This window comes from Rhinolophus ferrumequinum (assembly GCF_004115265.2).
Source record: "Rhinolophus ferrumequinum isolate MPI-CBG mRhiFer1 chromosome 5 unlocalized genomic scaffold, mRhiFer1_v1.p scaffold_110_arrow_ctg1, whole genome shotgun sequence".
NCBI classification, from domain to species: domain Eukaryota; kingdom Metazoa; phylum Chordata; class Mammalia; order Chiroptera; family Rhinolophidae; genus Rhinolophus; species Rhinolophus ferrumequinum.
The window spans coordinates 2,383,680-2,405,570 of record NW_022680355.1 but is presented as its reverse complement, the minus strand read 5'-3'; the positions used below and the strand labels follow the sequence as shown (position 1 = coordinate 2,405,570).

General features: G+C 35.4%; 1 pseudogene; it reads right to left on the bottom strand.

Moving 5' to 3' along the window:
- Positions 1 to 2,060: 2,060 nt before the first annotated feature.
- On the bottom strand, positions 2,061 to 3,455 carry LOC117019187 (elongation factor 1-alpha 1-like; annotated as a pseudogene).
- Between the last annotated feature and the right edge of the window lie 18,436 nt (positions 3,456 to 21,891).

The following is a 21,891-nucleotide window of genomic DNA, read 5'->3' as shown; positions in this document are numbered from 1 at the left end:
CCCTTTTCTTTGATAAGTTTTTCTTACTTGACTTCTAGAACACTCTTGTGATTTTCCTACTTTCTTCACTTCCTTGCCACCCTTCTTTTTTGACAAACCTGGGGGAGCCCCTGGGCTAGTCTTTGGATTTCATCTCTTCTCTGTTTATTTTCCTGTTTTATCTCATTTATCTATATGGTAATGAGTCCAAATGTATATTTCAAATTTAGACCTCTCTTTCAGACTCCAAAATCATCTAGCAGCCAACTTGACTCTGCATTTGTATGTTTTATAAAAACCTCAAACTCTGTGTTTCCAAAATGAAATTCCTTATCTTTCCCTTCAAATATGCTCTACTTGCAGCCTTCCACATCTCTGTCGATTACAAACTTCCACTTGTTCAGAACCAAAGACCTGGGATCATTCTTGACTCATTCTTCTCTCACTTGCCAAATACAAATTGTTACCAAATATTTTGGCTCTACCTTTAAATTACCCAATCCATTTTCTCCACCTCCTCTGCTGTCACTCTCATCCTAGCTACTATTATCTCTAACCTGGATTGCTCTTAAGGGAATTACTATTGGGTATTGCGTATTGTCACAATGACAATACCCAATAGTCATTACTATTGTCACAATGACAATACCCAATAGTCATAGTAATGTCATTACTATGACTATTGGGTATTGTCATTGTCCCTCTAGTATTTAATCTCAACACAGCAGCCAAAATCATTGGTTTAAAATATAAGTCAGGCCATACACTTATCTGCTCAACACTCTACAGTCAATCTCATTTTACTCCTAATAAAAGCCAATGTTTTTACAAATGTTTTTACAGTGGTCAGTAAGGAGTTCACAGAGTATTTACTGAGCCACACCTGCATCCGAATCCCCAATGGTGTGTGGGTTGTACTAGCTAAAAGTCAGAGTCCTGGGCCTTATTGTAGACCTTCTGGATCGGAACCTCTGAGAGTAGGTCTTAGGGATCTGTATATTGAACAGGCCTCCTAGTGATTGCTGTGTGCACCGAAGTTTGAGCAGTGCTGGTACATACTGTACATATGATCTGCCTCTCCTCCCTTGCTTCTCTGAACTCATCTCCTACAATTCTTCTTGTTCACTCTGCTATAGGTGTGCTGGCATCCTTCATGTTCCCTGACAACCTCACCTTTGAGTAAGAACCTTTGCAATGCCTGCTTCTGCCTAAAAAGCTCTTGTCCCAAACTGCGGCATGGCTCACCCTCTCATGACCTCAAGTCTTTGCCCAAACATCATCCTTTCAATAGGGCCTCCTTGGACTTCCTGTTTATACTCACTTCTTGCACTGCCTCTTATAATTTTGACTTCCCTTAAGCCTCTTTAACTTTCTCTCTTTTTTTCCATGCCATATAAAACTCCTAACACTCTGTAACTTATCACATACATTGTATATGATCTGTTTTTTTTTTTTTTTTTTTTTTTCCCGTCTGGAATATAAGCTCCACAGGTCAGGGATTCTTGTTTGGTTCACTCACAAGTCCCAAGTGACAACAGTAATGTCTGGCACAGGGGTGGCTCAATAAGTAATTATTGAGAATGACTTGCTGCATTTATGTTTGTGGAAGTATGTTGTGAATTTTTATTTTTGTCTTTGACATAGGAAAACATATTAAAACAAGGATTATGAAAATTACTTACAATAAGAATAAACATGAATATGGAAAGCCAATACAAAGTCTTATTTGAAATAACCATATCTTCAGTGGATTTTTATTTCTACTATAAAGCATACAGTGTTTTTCAGGAGAACTTTTTTTTTTTCCTCATTAAACTTTGTTTTAATGGGTCTCAAAATTCTGTGACAGATTTTTGGACAAGTTGTTTCCATTAAAAAGTACTGATTTTAAAAACTAATAACTTAAAAACTGCCACACAAAAAAACAAATGATCCACAAAACATTCTCCTTTCCCTCTGAAGGTTTTACGATGCATTGTAATCATTAACCAGTCTTTTACTATTACACTTAAATGGCCAATTGAGACAAACAGTTCTGAGACCTTTCTTCCACCACTGATTAAGACTGGGGTGGCAGGTATTGGGGATAATATTCATTTAGCCTTTTGAGCTTTCTGGGCAGACTTGGTGACCTTGCCAGCTCCAGCTGCTTTCTTGTCCACTGCTTTGATGACACCCACAGCAACTGTCTGTCTCATGTCACGAACAGCAAAACAACCAAGAGGAGGGTCATCAGAGAACCTCTCAACACACGTGGGCTTGCCAGGAACCATGTCAACGATGGCAGCATCACCAGATTTCAAAAACTTGGGGCCATCTTCCAGCTTTTTCCCTGAACTATGATCAATCTTCTCCTTCAGCTCAGCAAATCTGCAGGCATATGAGCTGTGTGACAAGCACAGGTGCATATCCGGCACTGATTTGGCCTGGATGGTTCAGGATAATCACCTGAGCAGTGAAGCCAGCTGCCTCCATTGGTGGGTCACTTTTGCTGTCACCAGCCACACTGCCACGACGAACATCTTCGACAGACACATTCTTGACACTGAAGCCCACATTGTCCCCAGGAAGAGCTTCACTCAAAGCTTCATGGTGCATTTCAACAGACTTTACTTCAGTTGTTACATTGACTGGAGCCAAGGTGACCACCATGCCGGGTGTGAGAACACCAGTCTCCACTCGGCCCACAGGGACAGGACCACTACCACCAATTTTGTAGACATCCTGGAGGGGCAGACACAAAGGCTTGTCAGTTGGACGAGTTGGTGGCAGGATGCAATCCAGAGCTTCAAGCAGTGTGGTTCCACTGGCACTGCCATCCTTACGGGTGACTTTCCATCCCTTGAAGCAAAGCATGTTAGCACTTGGCTCCAGCAGGTTGTCACCATTCCAACCAGAAATTGGCACAAATGCGACTGTGTCAGGGTTGTAGCCAATTTTCTTAATGTAGGTGCTGACTTCCTTAATGATTTCCTCGTATCTCTTCTGGCTGTAAGGCGGCTCAGTGGAATCCATTTTGTTCACACCAACAATTAGTTGTTTCACACCCAGTGCGTAAGCCAGAAGGGCATGCTCACAGGTCTACCCATCTTGGAGATACCTGCTTCGAATTCACCAACCCCAGCAGCAACAATCAGGACAGCACCGTCAGCCTGAGATGTGCCTGTAATCATGTTTTTGATAAAGTCTCTGTGTCCTGGGGCATCAGTGATGGTCACGTAATACTTGCTGGTCTTGAATTCCCACAGGGAGGTATCAGTGGTGACCCCGCGCTCACGTCCAGCTCTCAGTTTACCCCAGACCCAGGCAGACTGGAAGGAGTCCTTTCCCATCTCGGCAGCCTCCTCCTCAAATTTCTAGATGGTTCTTTAGTCGATCCCACCACATGTGTGGATCAGATGACCAGTAGTGGTAGACTTGCCGGAACCTACGTGTCCAATGACAACGATGTTGATGTGTGCCTTTTCCTTCCCCATTTTGGGTTCGATTCAGCGGTGGTTTTCACTACACCTGTGTTCTGGCGGCAAACCCGTTGCGAAAAAGCTTGGGAGAACTTTTATAAAAGCAAACAATTTGAAACAAAGATTTGGTAGAATAATGTTTAAAAAGACTAGCTGTCTCCCTCATTACGAAATACCCAGAACTGGCATAAATTCTTTCTGCAAAGATTTGCTTGTGGTAAGCAGTCTGTCATTTTAAAATTTGTATTTTCTTTCTCCTATTTTGGGTTATTACTTTTCCTCCAAACAAAATATATGCTCTTTTATTCCTTTTAATTAAAAAAACAACAACATGTAGATATTGAATTCATGTAAAAATATAATATAGCTCTTAATTTTTGTGTTCTACAATAGTTTAGATACTTATAGTTTGAAATATTGGATAAACAAAATCGGAAGGGAAATACATTGTTATTAAAAAAATTCCTGAGAAGTGACCCATTTTCCATAGAATTCTTTCAAAAAGATGAACTCTAGTGCTTCTCAGAAGCACTAGTGCTCATATTTTGAAGTTGGCCCAACATTATAAGATTCAATTGTTAGTTTCCTATAACTCAATCTGTCATTTAGTGCCCCAAGCAAATTGGGACCCTAAGCTTGAGTGAATTTTGAATGGCTCTCCTTACAACTACATATAACTTACGGTGTTTTGGTAGTGACAATAAGAGATGGAGAATATATGATAGAAAAAGAGGCTACAAAAATTTTCCTACCAATTCAAATCCCAGTGTTATGAACCTCCTAGAGTTTCAAATGATTCCTTGCCGTAAATATTATGATAAGCTAAATAATAGTGCTTTTTATAATCTGTGGTTATATTGATAATAATAATCAACACACCATCCATATTATAAAAAAGTAAAATTGTTAATACATTAAAATTTAGAAAGGACATTTTCAAAGAAAATCATAAGAATAGAATTCATTGAAAATAATAATTTCCAGATGGCAAAATTCACTGCTCTCATTTTCTTTGTTCTACCTTCTATTGTTATGGGCTGTGTTAGTTATTTTTATTCCTAACATACAGCATATATTAGAAATGTTATAAATATTTGTTGAATAGGAAAGTTAGAAGATATACTTTAAATTTTTGAAGCTCAATTCTTCTTTTTAAAAATAGTCCCAACAATAATTGGCCATTCTTCCTCTAGAGGTTCTGATACATCGATAACCTGAGTTATGCCCCTTAAGGTATTTATGCTAAACAAACAAGAGGTTTATTTAACTAAAGCAAAACTACTCACCCATTAGTTTTGATCAATTGCTTTGTTGTCACTTTCATTAGACTGTTTAATTTGAGCCACAATTAAATGTTATTCTTTTAAAAGATACAGCAGATTCCTCAGCCATTAATTAAAGGGACTGACTAAAGTTGGTTACAAGATGGATGTTACATACCTTCCACTGGTGACCCAACTCAGCAAAATACTGTACTTCTGGTTTGAGAAACAAATATCGTAACTCTAATAATGAAAACTTTAGTTTCTTCTGGAGCACATGAACAGGGTCTCATAAAATGTCTTCAGGGGTGCTACCAGAGCACTCTGCTTCCTAGATAAGGAATCACACAGAGCATATCAGCAAAATAAATCCATGAATGTTATTCTTTTATACAAATGAGCATTCATACATATAATTTATAAATTGAGGAAAATGGGAATGATGTCTAAATGATTCTCTGTGTAATCATTCTTGCCCCTCATTAAATAAAGGAGCCGTTCTCAACTACCCAGACTCCCTGTAACATATTTGTCTCAAAGGCACTGGCAAAAACAGCTCAAACCAGGAAGTTTCTACATCTTGGAGGGGTAGGACCTCAGCAATAGTTACTGATGCTCAAGTCTGTTCTTAGTGTTCTTCTGCCCTCAAATTCATATCTATGTAAATCTAAAGCCCATTAACACTATTGGTAATAATGATATGGAGTATAGATATTTTTAATCTATGCATTTACTGAAGTTCTCCAAAACCCACAAAAATAAAATTACAAATCAAACACAGTCTTTCATGAAAGTTGGCTATAGCCATATCGCCAACATACAGAAAGAAATAATGTCTTCCAAATTAAGGCAATTTAGAGCAAATTAAGAGGGAGCACAGGACGTGGTGTAAGTAACAGATATAGATATTTCTAAAAGTAAATGATATGCTCCAAAAAGTTTCAACCAGTATTTCATTTGCTTGAAACAACAAAGCCTGGGGGCATGGATAGACCAAAGACAAAGGAGGACATTCCTATAAAAACTTAGTTTGACATTATTAAAAAGAAAATTTAGTAGAACTAAAAGAAGAAATGAACTAATCCACAATCAAATTATTGTTGGGAGCTTTAACTCATTGCTCTCAAGAGTTTACAAAATAGAAAAAAACAGAAAAAAATCAGAAAGAACATAGTAGAAGGTCTGATTAACACAACTACTAGTCTTGACCTAATTGACATAAACTATTATTTGAATTGAAAGTGTGAAAGTAGGTATCTTGTTGTATACTTGACTTTAAGATTATACATAATACTTAACCATCAATTAGGATATTTATATAGGTTTTTGGCAGACACCGTTTGTCAAATTAAGGCAGCTTCTTATATTCAGTATGACCTAGTGATTAAAAGCAAGATTTCTAGAGCTAGATAATCTGGGTTCAAATATGGTACATTATTTACTGGCCACGGGGCCTAGAATGAGTTCTGTATCTGCTCTGTGCCTGATACAACTTCATCAACACTCACTTTTACCATAATACATGTGCAGTATTGATAGATGTTCCATGTATGCTGGAAAAGAATATCTGTTTTGTAAAGTTTGTATGGAGGGAGTCTATAAACACACATTAGCCTACATGTGTCAAATCCTCTCTATGCTTATAGATTTTTGTTTCCTCAGTGTATCAAATATGGATTCAACTATGTTTGATTTGTTACTCAACAAATCCACTACTAGTTTTAAATGACTATTTTTCATTCCCAGAGTAAACTTTATTTAGATATATGATACTGTAGTGGTTACATGGTTCTATTTGTGGTGTTTGCAGTTGACTTTTTCTTGGTGCATTGTTTCCACAAATGTCCTGTAACTCTAGACTGTGAACCTATTTTCATTGGAGTTTTATCTGTGAAAAATCTGGAATCCTTAGCTGTGGAAATGGTTTTTCAAGGTGTTTTAATTTAGCATTTGTTTCTTCCAAATACCACTATAGAATTTCTGAACTGGGTCCAATAGATAGACAGATGATAGATAGAAGGATGGATAGAATTCACATTAATATAATTCATCCAATGTATAGTTCAGTATTTTTTAGCATATTCACAGAGTTGTTCAACTATTAGCACAATTTTAGACCATTTTCATCACGCTAAAAGAAACGCTGTACCATTATTGATTACTTCCCATTTTCTGCAAATACCCCATTTCTCTGTTTCAGACAAACATCAAAGTTTTGTTTGGTTATATAGATTCACCTATGCTGACACTTCATATAAATGGAATCATTCAATATGTGTTCTTTTGTGACTGACTTATTTCACTTAGCATGATGTTTACAAGTTTTATCTATGTAGTTTATTCCTCTTTATGGCTGAACAACATTACATCATGTAGCCATTCCATATTTTCTTTATGCCTCATTGGTTAATGGACATTTGGGTTGTTTCTAGATTGTAGCTAATATAAATAATGCTACTGTGAACATTCATGTGCAAATTTTTGTGGGGACATATGGTTTCATTTCTCTAAGGTATGTAGAGAGGAGGGAAACCCTAGGTGATAGTTTATGTTTAGCTCTTTGAAGAACTGCATGACTATTTTCCAAAGTGGCTGCACCATTTTACTTTCCCACCAGCAGTGTATAGAAATTTCAATTTCTAGACATCACTGTCAACACTTGTTGTTATTTGCTTTTTCATTTTTGTCATCCTAGTGGGTGTGAAGTGTTTTTTATTGTGGTTTTGATTCACAATGGCTAATGATGTTTTGAACGCCTTTTCACGTGCTCATTGGCCATTTATTTTCCTTGGAGAAATGTCTATTCAGATGCTTTGCTTATTTTTAATATGCTTTGCTGTATTGTCCTTTAATTACTGAAATATAAGTTTTCTTTATAAATTCTAGATACAAGCCCTTTATCAGATCTTTGAGACGTAGAATTTGTTAATATTTTCTCCATTCTTTGAATTGTATTTTCATTTAGTTGATGGTTTCCTTTGGAGCACAAAAGGTTTTAATTTTGATGAAGTAGAATTTATCTGTTTTTACCTTTTGTCACTTGGGCTTTTGGAGTTATATATAAGAAGTCTTTTCGTATCCCATGGTAACAAAGATTTGCTCCTATATTTTCTTTGAAGATTTTTATAGTTTTAGTTCTTGTATTTAAATATTTGATCCATTTAAGTTAATTTGTGTGCATAGTATGAAGAAGAGGTCCAGTTTTATTCTTTTGTATGTGGATATATAGTTTCCCAGCACCAGGAAGCGTGTATTTCAACTTTGTTTTTCTTTTTCAGATCATTTTGGCTATTCTTTGTACCTTGAATTTTCACATAGATTTTAGGATCAGCTTGTCAAATGCTAGAAACCAGCTCGTATTTTGATAAGTATTGTGTTGAATAAATGCATAGAACAGTTTCAGGATTGTTGCCTTCTTAAAAATATAAAGTCTTCTTATTTTTGAGCTTGTGATGCCTTTCCATTTGTTTTGACCTGTAATTTCTTTCAACAACGTTTTTGTAGTTTTCAGAATAAATGTTTTGTATTTATTTTGTTAAATTTGTTCTATGTATACATTCACTTGATGTAATTATAAACGTAATTGTTTTCATAATTTTGTTTTTGAATTGTTATTGCAGGTATAGAAATGCAATTGATTTTGTTATATTTTGTATTGATGTAGATCTTGTGACTTTGGTGAACTAATTTGTTATTTCTAATATTTCAGTGTAGTCTTTAGAATTTTCTGTTTACAAGATTATGTCATCTGCAAATAGAGATAGTTTCATTTCTTTCCAATCTGGATGCCTTTTATTTCACCATATTGCCTAATTGAACTAGATAGAACCTCCAGTAGAATATTGAATAGAAATTGCAAGAGTAGACATCCTTGTATTATTCCTGATCTTAGGGGTAAAGTATTTCAGCTTTCAACATTAAGAATGATGCTAGCTGTGGATTTTTCATAGATGCCTTTTATCAGGATGAAATTCTCTTGCACTCTTACTTTGTGGAATATTTTATTTTAAAGGATGTTGGATTTTTTTCAACTGTTTTTCTTGGGTCTGTGGTGATCATCTTGTAGTTTTGTCCTTCATTACATTAATGAGTTTTTAATTAATCGATTTTCTGATGACAAGGCAACCTTGCATTCCTGGAAGATATTCCAAATTGTGATGGTGTACAATACTTGCTATATGTTGCTAGATTCTCTTTGTTAGTATTTTGTTCAGTATTTTTGTATCTATATTCATAAAAGATATTGGTCTCTGGGTTTAGGTTTTTTTTTTTTTTTTTTGGTTATGATGTCTTTGGTTTTGGTGTTAGGGTACAACTGGCTTTATAGAAAGAGTTGGGAAGTATTTCCTACTTTTTCTATTTTTGGAAGAGTTTGTGCATAATTAGTATTAATTCTTCTTCAAATGTTTGATAGAATTCATAAACAAAGACATTTGGACCTGAACATTTTTTTGTGGGAAGTTTTTTACATGACTCTTCAGCCTTTTAACCTGTTATTCAGCTGTTCAGATTTTCTGTTTCTTTTCGGGTCACTTTCAATAGTTTATATTTTTCAAAGAATTTGTCCATTTCATCTGAGTTATCAAGTTTGTTGACAAATAGTTGTTCATGGTTTTCTCTTGTCATTTTTTTTATTCCTATAAGGTTTATAGTAATGTTTCCCTTTTCATTCCTCACTTTAGCTATTTTCGTCTTCTCTCTCTCTTTTTTCCTTTTATATTATTTCTTTTTTGATCTGTCCAGCTAAAGGTTTGTCAGTTTTGTTGATCTTTCATATAACTTTAGGTTCATTAAATTTGTCTGTTGTTTTTCTATTCTCTATTTCATTAATTTTTAAAAATATTTATTATTTCCTTCCTTCTGCTGGCTTTAGGTGTGGTGTGCTATTCTTTTAACACCTGAGACCAATTTTTAATATTTTATTTTCATTTTCTAATTCCCAGTCATGTAGGCAGTGTAAATTCAACCTCCAGATAAGCAAGGAACACATTACTCAGCATTAGTTCACAAGCTTACTCTTCTAGTTTATTATTCTCTCTTCATTGTTTTGACCTAAAGAATTTTCTTTCTATCTTGCAAAACCTACTTGTGTGTTTTTTGTAAGCCAACATTTCTAGGTAGTGTGGCAGAAAGAATGTCCCTTTCAAATCAATGTTCCATTCACATCACTTCGAATTGCTGGTTAGTGGAAATTTTGGTCCCAAATCTTATCCTCCTCCCCAATAGTCAATCCTTAAGGATGAAAGAGAAGTGGACTGCTTGTGGACAAGAAATCATTTTGCTCATACTTTCAACATCTGAAGAATAGACTATGACTTTAAGTCAAGTCTCTATAGTGAAGGCTGATTGTTTTGTAGAAAGGAATGTAAGATATTAATATGGAACAGTTATTTTTCTGCAACAAAATTGTTTGAGTCCACCTGCAAGCACACTATATATAACTCAGGCATTAAAATAAAAATATCTTTATAATGAAAGTGTTAGATTCAATAGCAGTAGGCAATTATAATAAATTATTTTAGCAATCTCATTATTAATAAAGAAAAGCTAACAGAGAATGACCCCATCTTCTAATTTTTACTGTTGTTTTTACACAAATTGTAAATTATGGGATGGGCTTTTTTAAAAAAGATTAGTATGAGCTATACGCTACTAAAGCAAAATGCTTTTCATCTCCTAAACTTTTAAGATCTTTAAAAAATTACTTTTTACTGTGTATCTCATTTCTTTGTCTAAAAAATATGATTAATGACACTAATCTGGGGACAATTTGCAGCAAAGATGCAAGAGATATAGCAGAATCTGAAATGTAATTTTTGATACTTATCAAGGAAACCTTGTAGAATAAAAGGCTTCATTATTCAAATGTTGAGTATCCCAAGTGCTCGATGCTGTTGGAGCCATGGGTGTGCTGCAGAAAGTTAAATAGTTCACTATGTGAAGGCCGATTTTCCTTTAATACTTTGGAGGAAAAGGAGAGACTAGATCAGGTGTCTCAAAGTCATCTTCATTGTTTTCACCCACCATATGTATCAATGCTTTACCCTAGGCTGTGCTTAATTATATTTTTGAGTTCCTATATATTTTTAATCCAGCTAAAGTAATGAGCATGCTTCCAAATGCTGAAAGCTAAGTGAACCCTGCTTGTTGCCCTGGAAAGGTTCTATTGTCATACTTGGTGGTCCATATTTCAGCTCCCATCATTTTTCCATGTGTAGCCAAGGAACTAGCTCAGCTTCCAAAATAGGAAAAGCTGAGAAAAGAAAAGGATGATCTCATTCAGTTTGATATTCATTACTAATATCAAATATGCCATTGTTAAGAAAATACATGAAAAAGAAATCTGAACATGAAACAAAGAAATACACTTAGTCTTATTCATTAGATAAAGAAGCAAGAAGAACCAACGTCTAGTTTTAGACCATTGTTAACCTCCAAACAAGACTTACCCTCTAGATTTATATTTTTACTAGGATCTTTAAAAAACTCTACATTTAGCCTTTTCTTTTGACTTCTGGACTTGAGAAAAACTATATCTTCATCAATTTAAAACTCAGAAATTGAGTCTTTCCATTTTAGAACTTAGAGCCTTGTTTTCTTTATACCGAACCCAACTCAGAACCTTCTTGTCACACTACTAGCATGTTTGAAAATCTTAGTAACAATGAAGTGTAAACAATCATAACAGTAAGTCCCTTTGATGATTGGGGACTGTGTTTTACCATAGGATGCATTCAGTAAATATTTGTTCAAAGAATAAAATAGAAAGAGTAGATAAATTTATAAAGATCACAGTCTATCAAGAACATTACAGCTGCCAATTCAAGTAATTATGAAAGTTTTTTATAGGAAAGACATTCACAAGGGAAAAGTTCAGCTGTCATCCATAGATTGTTCATGTCACAGAAAGAATGGGTCCAAATTGCAGCCAATTTTTCTTATTTCCCCAAAGAAAAAAATCTGAAAACAAAATGGGATACCTGTTTACATTAGCATTGGTTCAAGCTATTCTTTTTTAGTTTGTTGACAGAAACAGGCACCAAAAAATGAATACTTTCTCAATGTAGTCACCAGGTATCTTTTCCTCCATGGTCTGGACTCTGTATAATTTTACTAACTAGTGTCACACAAAAATATTTAATAAAAATTTAAAAGGTGTTTATATCACTAATAATCAAAGAAATGCAAATTAAAACCATTAGGTAGCACCTCACAACTGTCAGAATGGCTTTTATTAAAAAAAAAAAAAAAAAGTATTGGCAAGGATTTAAAGAAATAGGAACCCTGCACTGTTCTTGAGAATGTAAAATGGTGCAGTCACTATGGAAAACAATATGGAGATTATTCAAAAAAGTAAAATAACAACTAACATATGTTTCAGCAAGCCCACTTCTAGATATATATCCAAAAGAATGGAGATTGGGATCTTGGAGAAATATCTGCACTCCCATGTTCACTACAGCATTATTCGTAATAGTTTAGATATGGAACCACCGTAATGTCCATCAATGGATGAGTCTATAAAGAAAACGTGCTATATACACACAATAGAATGCAATTAGCTTTAAAAAGGAAGAAAATCCTTCCACATGTGACAACATGGATGAACAAGGAGGACATTATGCTACATGAAGTAAGCCAGTGACAGAAGACAAATTGCATAATTCCACTTATGTGAAATACATAAAATAATAAAACTCATAGAAACAGAATAGAATGATGGTTGCCAAGAGTTAGAGGAGTGGAAAATACAGAGTTGGAGCACAACATATAATGCTTTATTTACACAAGATGAATAAATTATAAAAATCTGTTTACAATATTGTACCTATAGTTAACACTACTGGTATGAACTTAGAATTTTGTTGAGAGTAGACCTCGTTTGAACAACAACAAAAGAGGTTAGGCTTAATTTAGATTTAGCCCATCGGCTGTAGTTTGCTCACACTCTTATCACATGCTTTTGTAACAAAGTCTCGATTATTGCTTTGTTTAATGTCTTTACTTTCCTTACTTTTTCTTATTTACTTTTCTCCATGTTACTTTCCTTCTCTACTGTATTTATGTTGTTTGATTGTTTTATGTAATTGTGACGTCTTTCTAGTATTTTCGAAACCAAATAAATAATAAGTACATAAATAACAAAATATAGAATAAAAAAGTAAAATATTCTCTATGCTGTAATTTATATCTTCGTGACTGTTTTGTAACTACCACTTTGTATTTCTTAAGGCCTTCACCTTTTTCACTCAGCTCCCCCAAAACCACAGGTCCCATCTGGTAGCCATCAGTTTGTTCTCTGTATCTGTGACTCTGTTTCTGTTTTGTTTGTTCATTTATGTTGTTCTTTAGATTCCACAATATAAATAAGATCATATGGCATTTGTCTTTCTCAGTCTGAGTTATTTCACTTAGCATAATACCCTCTAGGTCCATACATGTTGTCACAAATGGTACAATTTCGTTCTTTTTTATGACTTAATAATATTCCATTGGGTATATACCACATCTTCTTTATCCAATTGTCTATTGATGGACACTTGGGTTGCTTCCATATCTTGGCTATTGTAAGTAGTGTTGCAATGAACATAGGGGTACATATATCATTTCAAATAAAACATAGAGAATATAGTCAATAATGTTGCAATAACTGTATAGTGCCATGTGGTTACTAGACTAATCAGGGGAATCACTGCATAAATTATATAAATGTCTAACCACCATGCTGTACACCAGAAACTAATATAAAATAATAGTGAATGGCAATTGTAACCGATAAAAAATAAATACAGCGTAATTAAAAAAAAAAAACAATGAAATTACCTATGGAGGAATAAAAAGCAAAACATTGTAAAACACCTTCAGAAGAGATATTAAACATGTGTGCACCATGGAACCAATGGCATTTGGTATCTATCACGCTGCCAGAATATAGACACGAAGGGAAAAATAAAGCAAAACAAAAATTTTAATAGTACATACTGTTGAAATCTAGCTGGAAATAAGAGCACATGAGAATCCCAAGTGGAAAGGAAGTTTGTTAATCTTGAGGGAAAGGACAGTTATTTTCTGAACCAGAAAGAAATCATTTCAGGATACTAAGGAGTTAACAAATACAATTTTACTTCTCAAATCAACTTTAATATTTAGTCATTAATAAAGCTATTTTGTAAAAATACATAATATGAAATCACTACCAATGGTGAGAAGTTTTTATTAGTGAATATTCATTTTTTATTAGTAATTATACATGTTTAACAATAAAATGCACAAATATATTTGCTTAAATGTATTTTTATTGCTTATGAGATATGTATAACCTTAATTAAGAATATAGTTAGTAGGTGACATACCAGAATCCAACAGATAGTACTTGCTATGCTTTCCTTGCAAAATCATAAATCATAGCAGAATGGTCTATAAATAACATTAAATTTTTGAGATAGCTAATAGTTAAGTACAAGAAATGACCTTTTTTCATGGCAGTAACTTACTGCAATTATTTCTTTAGGTGATTAAAATAAAGGGTAGATTTTTTTGTAGGAGGATTAAAATAAAAAGGAAACTTAACTTTGGAATGAAAGGAAATAGAAGAATAATTTAATTACATGATTGGTTGCATATTTGGCAAATTTCCCCTCAAACCCAATCACCCTTCTATGCAGTGATTATTAACATGAAAAGGAAACAGAATGACTCTCCTTTTGATTTGAACTGCAGCACTGCTTATCTGCTGATTAGACAACCTGCTTCTTTCTAATTTATCACTTTAGTGTTACTGTTAGTATAAATGACTGGTCTGCAAAAGACTAAAACACAATTATAATTAGTCTGACCAGTTTACAGAAGTGCCAGTGTAAGCAACAGCACTGACCTTCCATTTATCACCATTTGCTTTGATAAAGCAACATGCATTTCATTTATCACTTGATGCCTTTCTATTATTTCTTTCATGGGAAGGTGTCTAATCAGCATTATTTATCTCAAATTGTATTTTCTTGAGAGCTCTTAAGAAACTCCTAACAAAGGCACAATTGCTGTTCTTATTTAAGGAAACATCCAACCCCACAAGGCACAGGTTCATGTTCTGATTGCACTTCTAAAAAGTGAGTTTTTAGGAGAGATTCTAAAGAAGGATTAATTTTCAGTCTTATGTGGCTTCCTGCTGTGTGTGTGTGCTAACCAAAATGGCACTCACTAAAATGAATGAACTAAGGAAATGCAACTTTTTAATTGGCATAATCATTTCCTTCTGCTTATGTTGACGGTACTGGTTTTCTACTTGTGATTGGGACGTCAGTTTCCTTTGAAGTAAACTTATTACAAGAAAAAAGAAAGCACAGTGCTTTGTTTTGCATGTTCACATGGTAGTGACAATGTAAAAACACTGATGAAAAACAAATAGGTGACATGAGAAGATGGGAGTGGGGCTCAAGGACATTGGATCCTAATCTCAGTTCTGGCACCGAGAAGTTGGCCAACCTGCATAACTTCTAAATCTGTAGAATAAGGATATTTGAGTAGACAAGAGTTTTCCATTCTAGTAACTTTTAAGTCATTTTTGTCACATTCATGCTCAAATATAAAAACACACACAACTACATGAAACATGTTTCTAAATACTTTAGATATATTAGCTCATATAATCTTTACATCAGCACTGTGATATAGGTACCATCATGATCTTCATTACACAGATGCAGATTCAAAATTACACAGCCAGGAGGGGAGGAACCTGGATAGCAATCCAGACAAGCCAGTTCCAGGAGTCATGTGATTATTCATGCCATTACAATGGACTATATTTAGCCTTTCTTTCAATATCGATTCTAATCTATACATTTTTTTCTTTTAATAAGTTTACTTCAAAGGAAACTTATGTCCCAGTCATAAGTGGAAAACCAATATCGTCAGCATAAGCAGAAGGTTACCATAATCTCTAATTAGAGAAGAGGAGACAGACCAATTTGCCTCAGATTTTGGAGTGGTGTCATTACACATTGGGAAGACAATCTGTGTTCCAATTTCCAGTTCAGCATTCTATTCACCATGCCCTTGGCCACCCTTTTGCATATCATTAACAGTTCATCAGCCTACTGGCGCCCCATTGAGCCTCTACCAGAAATCCAAAATCCCCCCACTCTTTTTTTTCCCTTTTTAATTAAATTTACTGGAATGACAATGGTTAGTAAAATTATATAGGTTTCAAGTATACATTTCTGTAATCCATCATCTATATATTGCATTGTGTGTTTGGCACCCAAAGTCAATTCTCCTTCCATCACCATATATTTGACCCCCCTTTACCCTCTTCTATGAAACCCCTCCCCCCTTACCCTCTGGTAACCACTAAAGTATTGTCTGTGTCTATGAGTTTTTGCATGTTTGATTGTCTTGTTCCTTTGTTGCTTTCATTTTATATCCTACATATGAGTGAAATATGGTAGCCAGGACATGGACACAACCAAAGTGTCCTTTGATAGATGATTGGATAAAGAAGATGTGGTACATATATACAATGGAATATTACTCAGCCATAAGAAAAGAAGGAATACTACCATTTACAACATGGAAGGATCTTGAGATTATCATGCTAAGCAAAATAACTCCCCCACTCATAGTATCATTTCCTATTTCTCTGTCTCTAAAAGCTTTATTATTCATTTCTTTTCTATATACCTTCCCATTTCCTATCCCACATGGCTTCCCAAGCATTCTTCTCTTCTACTCTCTGGGAGGTGTGGCTCCCTTTTGGGATGCTGAGTTCTACAGCCAAATTCATGAGAGTGCTTAGAAGTCAGTATGAATCACTGGAGTTTGTCTCCCCTTTTGGTGCTTTCTCCATCATCCCTCTCCCCTGGATGCATTCTGTTTCTCTCTGTGTCTTTCTCTGTCTCTCTGTCTGTCTATCTGTCTGTCTCTGTCTCACCTGTTTCTTGGGAGTGAAACACCTCTGCCTTAGATCTAGGTGATTTCCTGTCCTCTTTATCTTCTTCCTCTGCCTTACCTTTTCCTTCTCTTATCTCTCTTCCCTTTTCCCCCTTCCTAGCCTTTGTGTCACTCAGGGTGATTATACAGTAGTGGTGGAGAGAAATGAATTTCAAGATCAAGATATTTGATCCTGTACTACCTAAAACTACCTCATAAACTACGGGCAGCACCCACCCTACACTTTTGGAAGTACTACAATAGTTGATATACATGGTCCTTTTCAGTTTTAAAAATATATAAGATGATGGAAGGAGAACCGACTCTGGGTGGTGAGCATACAATGTGATAAATAGATGATGTATTACAGAATTGTACACTTGAAACCTATGTAATTTTACCATTATCATCTCAATAAATTTAATTTTAAAAAAATATTTGATCAAAAATGGGCCAGGTCAGCCCCTGGCTCATCAGTAATCTTTCTGTAATAATCACATTAAGATTTCAGTGCAAGTAGAACCAGTTAGGTGATTACTTTCTGTTCTGAATCTAATTAGCAGTATTGAAACTTTGGAGTTTTCCATGGGAACCTTTCATCCGAAATCACACCCTCCCCCCTAATGTGACAGTGAACTGCTGTGGCAATACTGACATGGAATGAGAGTATTTGTGTGTCTGTAGGAAAATAAGGGAACTTGTGAAAAGGGGTTGGCACTGACTTGAATAGGCTAATGGCCTAATATAACAGAGCCAGAGCAGTTTAGAAAAATTAATTTCACAGAAACACAAAGTTAATGTGCAATGCTACACTTAGAGGGAGCAATGCATGACATTTGAAAGAGTTTTTGATTAGAGAGGAGCATCACCTCAGGCAATAACAAAGCAGGAAGTATGAGGTTTGAGGACTGGAAAACTACACCTTAAGGACTAAAGGACTGAGGAGAATATGTTTGGGAAAATTTTTCATGAGTCTTGAGTTTTAAGTAATAACAATAAGAGAATCCAAACACTATTACATGAAAATATATGAATGGTTATTCATCATAGAGTACAATAGGAAATGAGAGGACTATAAGCTGCCTGAATGTGTGTGTGTGTGTGTGTGTGTGTGTGTGTGTGTGTCTGTGTATCTTGTATATTTCAAATGCCATTCTTTCATGCTTTGCTAGTTGGGAGGAAAAAAAATCTGTGAGTTAAACCCTGAGAATGGGGACCACTGACTGTTAGAAAGTGGCACATCACACAGTGGGGTCATTAGTAAGGTATGGCAAAGATATAGTGTTTTATGTAATGGTCCAAATGGGCCAATTTGAAATCTAACGCAAGAAGTGAAGGAGCATTTATGTTTCTCAATAAATTCTCCCATGTTTATAGCTTCAAGCACATCCATATTACAATGGTGAATTAGAGCTACATTTTTCAATTGCTTAATTAGTTGGACACACGTCTTACTAGATCTTATTGTGTCAGGTTGTATTAGCATTGCACTCTGTGCCAGAGTAGGGCAAAGAGGTGGTGAATATCACCAAAAAATTTTAAAATAACTAATCTGATCACTAAGATGCACATCTCCTCCATTCCGAAATCTACTCTCTAGTTCTAAGCTGTCATTAAAAACCTCCAAACAGAACCGTACAAATGTTGTGTTGTCATCTTACCTCAATCACCACATGAGATGGGTCTGTACTGTACACACCATACACCGTGGGTAGGAAGAGAGTTGGCCTCCTAAGTCTACTTTGGCTCCCAGGTAGTGTGGAAAGAATTCAGAAGTTCCTGCTTAACCTGTGGGGTAAGGGAAAGTGAGTGCGATGTTGGTCCATCCGTGGCGACAGCCAAGGTAAGGCATAGAATGACCTCTACAGGGATTGTAGGACACAAATTCCACCATCAGAGGCCAGAAAGAAAATGTAGCTGGATCTGAGTGTAGTGTTCAGGGTCAGTTAGACTTGAGTTGGAATTGGATCAAAAGAGAACCCCAGGCTCTAAAACAAGAGAAAATATACTTCAGACTGTCAGCTACAGACTTCAGTCAAGACTTCAGCATATGGTACCACCACAAGGCAAACAGGGGCCATGGTGGAAGACGCCAGAGGTGAACAATCACAGCCTAATGTTCCAGTGCTTGGATGCCAGGCACCTCTTCAGCCTGAGGGCCTCTGTGCACTGCCATCACCAGATCCCATCTTGGGGAAGAAAAGGACACAGGAAAACATCTAAAAGACTGAGCATTTACCCAAACTTATTAAATTGCCTGAATGAAATGTTTTAAACTAGAAGAGATGGAAACATTTCATTGGCACGTTTAATGCCCTTCTTCTCTTTTTCAAGCCATAGAAGGGTATATAATCTGAGAAAGATTAATAGATCAGTGCTAGAAAAACAAAAAAAAGGCTATATTTTTTTCGCACATCTGATCAGTCATCTGTAAAATTGTGGCCTTACATGCTTTTCCTTCTTCCGTTTTTCTTTGACTTCTTTTCTCCAACCTTTATTACATAAACACTTAATGCATTCCTCCTATGTCTCAGATACAGTAAAAGGTGATTGAATGAAAAGGCAACAATTGTAGGTTCTGTCTCCAGGGATCTGACAGTCTAATGGAGGAGAAAAAATAAGTAAACAATTATGTTATAGTCTGATAAGTGCATAATACAGATGTAAGCAAGATGTTGTAGGTGAGGGATTGGAAGAACTGGTTTCCTCTACATGGAATAGAACTTGGAGTTTGAGTATGATTTTATGAGGCAAATGAAGGATTTTCAGTCAACATTTTTGCCTATGAGGTCTAACAATTACATTCTCTAACTCATCCTAGAAAAAGTGCTACATACCTCATTGCTGAATATCACTATGGTCACTTTTGAAGTACTCCCCTTGGGAAGCTATACACTGACTCCAGCACCTAGTCCACCCTTCAAAGCAATTTTGGAACTCTTTTTCTGGAATGGCCATCAGAGCCATTGTCATATTACCCTGGATGTCCTGAATGTCATCAAAATGTCTTCCTTTCAATATTTCCTTTATCTTCGGGTAAGGAAAGGAGTCATTGGGGACCAGATCAGGTGAGTGGGGGGGTGTTCCAATACAGTTATTTGTTTACTGGCTGAAAACTTCCTTTGCTTTTATTCATCGGGGAGCTTCTACGGGACCATTTTTGCACACACTTTTTTCATGCCAAGATTTTAAGTTAAGATTTTCCTAACTGTTTCTCTATCAATGTCTACTTGGTCTGCTGTGCTTCTCACAGTCAGCCAATGATTTTGACTCACAATTCAATGAATTTTTGCAATGTTTTTGTCAATTCTGCTCGTTACTGGCCACCCTGACCTCTCTTCATCAGTGATGCATTCTCTCCCTTCAGAAAAATGTTTAATCCATTTGTACACTGCTGTTTTCTTCATGGTATTATCCCCATAAACTTGGACTAACATGTCCCTGATTTCACTTCCACTCTTGCCAAGTTTAACAAGAAATTTAATGTTTGTTTGTTACTCTAATTCAAGCTCAGACATTCTCGCAACAGCACACAAAAACATGCAACAACAATAATGAATGCCACTCAGCAAGACACCCCCAAATGTTGACACGAACGCAGCTGTGGGGCCCTGATATACCAAGGTGATGAAAACTTACCAAGCTATTTGTACAGTGACGCCAATGTAAGCGCACAGTGGAAAGTTCACGAATTTAATTGGCAGACCTCGCATACAGAAAATCCTAAGGAAGTCACTTTACAGAGGTCACAGAATGCAAAGACAATGCACAAATGTCAATCTGGCATACCTGTATACCAGAAGTGAACATTTGGAATTCATAGTTTGAAAATCAATCTCATTTACGATAAAACCCAAAACAATGAAATAACTAACCAAATAAGTACAGTATCTGCATGCTGAAAACTGCAGAATACTAATGTAAGAAATCAAAGAGACATACAAAGAGAGAGAAGTATGTTCATAGACTGAAATATTAAATAGTGTTAAGAGTCAGTTCTCCCCAATTCAATCTATATATTCAACTCAGTTATAATCAAAATACCAACAGGCTTCTTTGAAGATAATAACAAGTTGATTCTAAAATTTATATAGAAAGGCAAAAGAACTGGAATAGCCAAAATAATTCTCAAAAGGAGAATAAAGTTAGAGAACTCACACTGCCTGGAGGCAAGATCTGCAGCTGTTACCTGATTTTGAGACTTACTGTGAAGTACAGTGATCGGAACAGTATAGTTTTTGCAAAAGGATAAGCATGTCAATCTATGAAACAAAACAGAGAGCCCAGAAATCAGCCCACCTAGATATTCAACTGATTTTTAACCAAGGTGCAAAGACAATTCAGTGGAGAAAGGATAATCCTGTTAACAGTCGGTGCTGGAACAATTAGACATCCATATGAAGAAAAATAAACCTTGACACCTCTCACACTGTTAAAAGGATGCAAAAATTAACTCAAAATTGATTATATATCTTTATGGATGAATGTTTTCATTGCAGCTTTATTTACGGTGACTAAGCCATGGAAACAACCAAAGTGTCCTTCGATAGATGATTGGATAAAAAAGATGTGGTATATATACAAATGGAATACTATTCGGCCATAAGATGAAATAGTGTCATTTGTGACAACATATATGGATCTTGAGATTATTATGCTAAGCAAAATAAGTCACACAGAAAAAGTCAAGAACCATATGATTTCACAAATATGTGGTATATAAAACTGAAAACAACAAAGGAACGAGACACACAAATGAAGAAACAAAAACTCATAGACACAGACAATAGTGGTTACCAGAGGGTAAGAAGGGAGAGGGTGGTAGATGAGGGTAAAGGGGATCAAATATATGGTGATGGAAGGAGAACTGACTCTGGGTGATGAACACGCAACATAATATATAGATAATGTATTACAGAATTGTACACTTGAAACCTATGTAACTTTACTAACAATTGTCACCCCCAATAAACTTTAATTTTTAAAAAAAATTGATTATAGACCTAAACATATAGCACAAAATGATAAAACTTCTAAAAAAAAAAAAAAGCGTACAATAAAAGTCTGTGTGGCCTTGGGTTTGATGTTCAAGACTTTAGATACTACTCCAAACCACAAGCCATGAAAAATCAATAAATTGGACTGTATCGATATCAAAACTCTTACTCTGTGAAAGATGCTGTTAAGAGAATGAAAAGAAAAGCCACAACAAACAGGGAGAAATTACAGCTGACCTTTGAACAGTGCATGGGTTGTGGGTG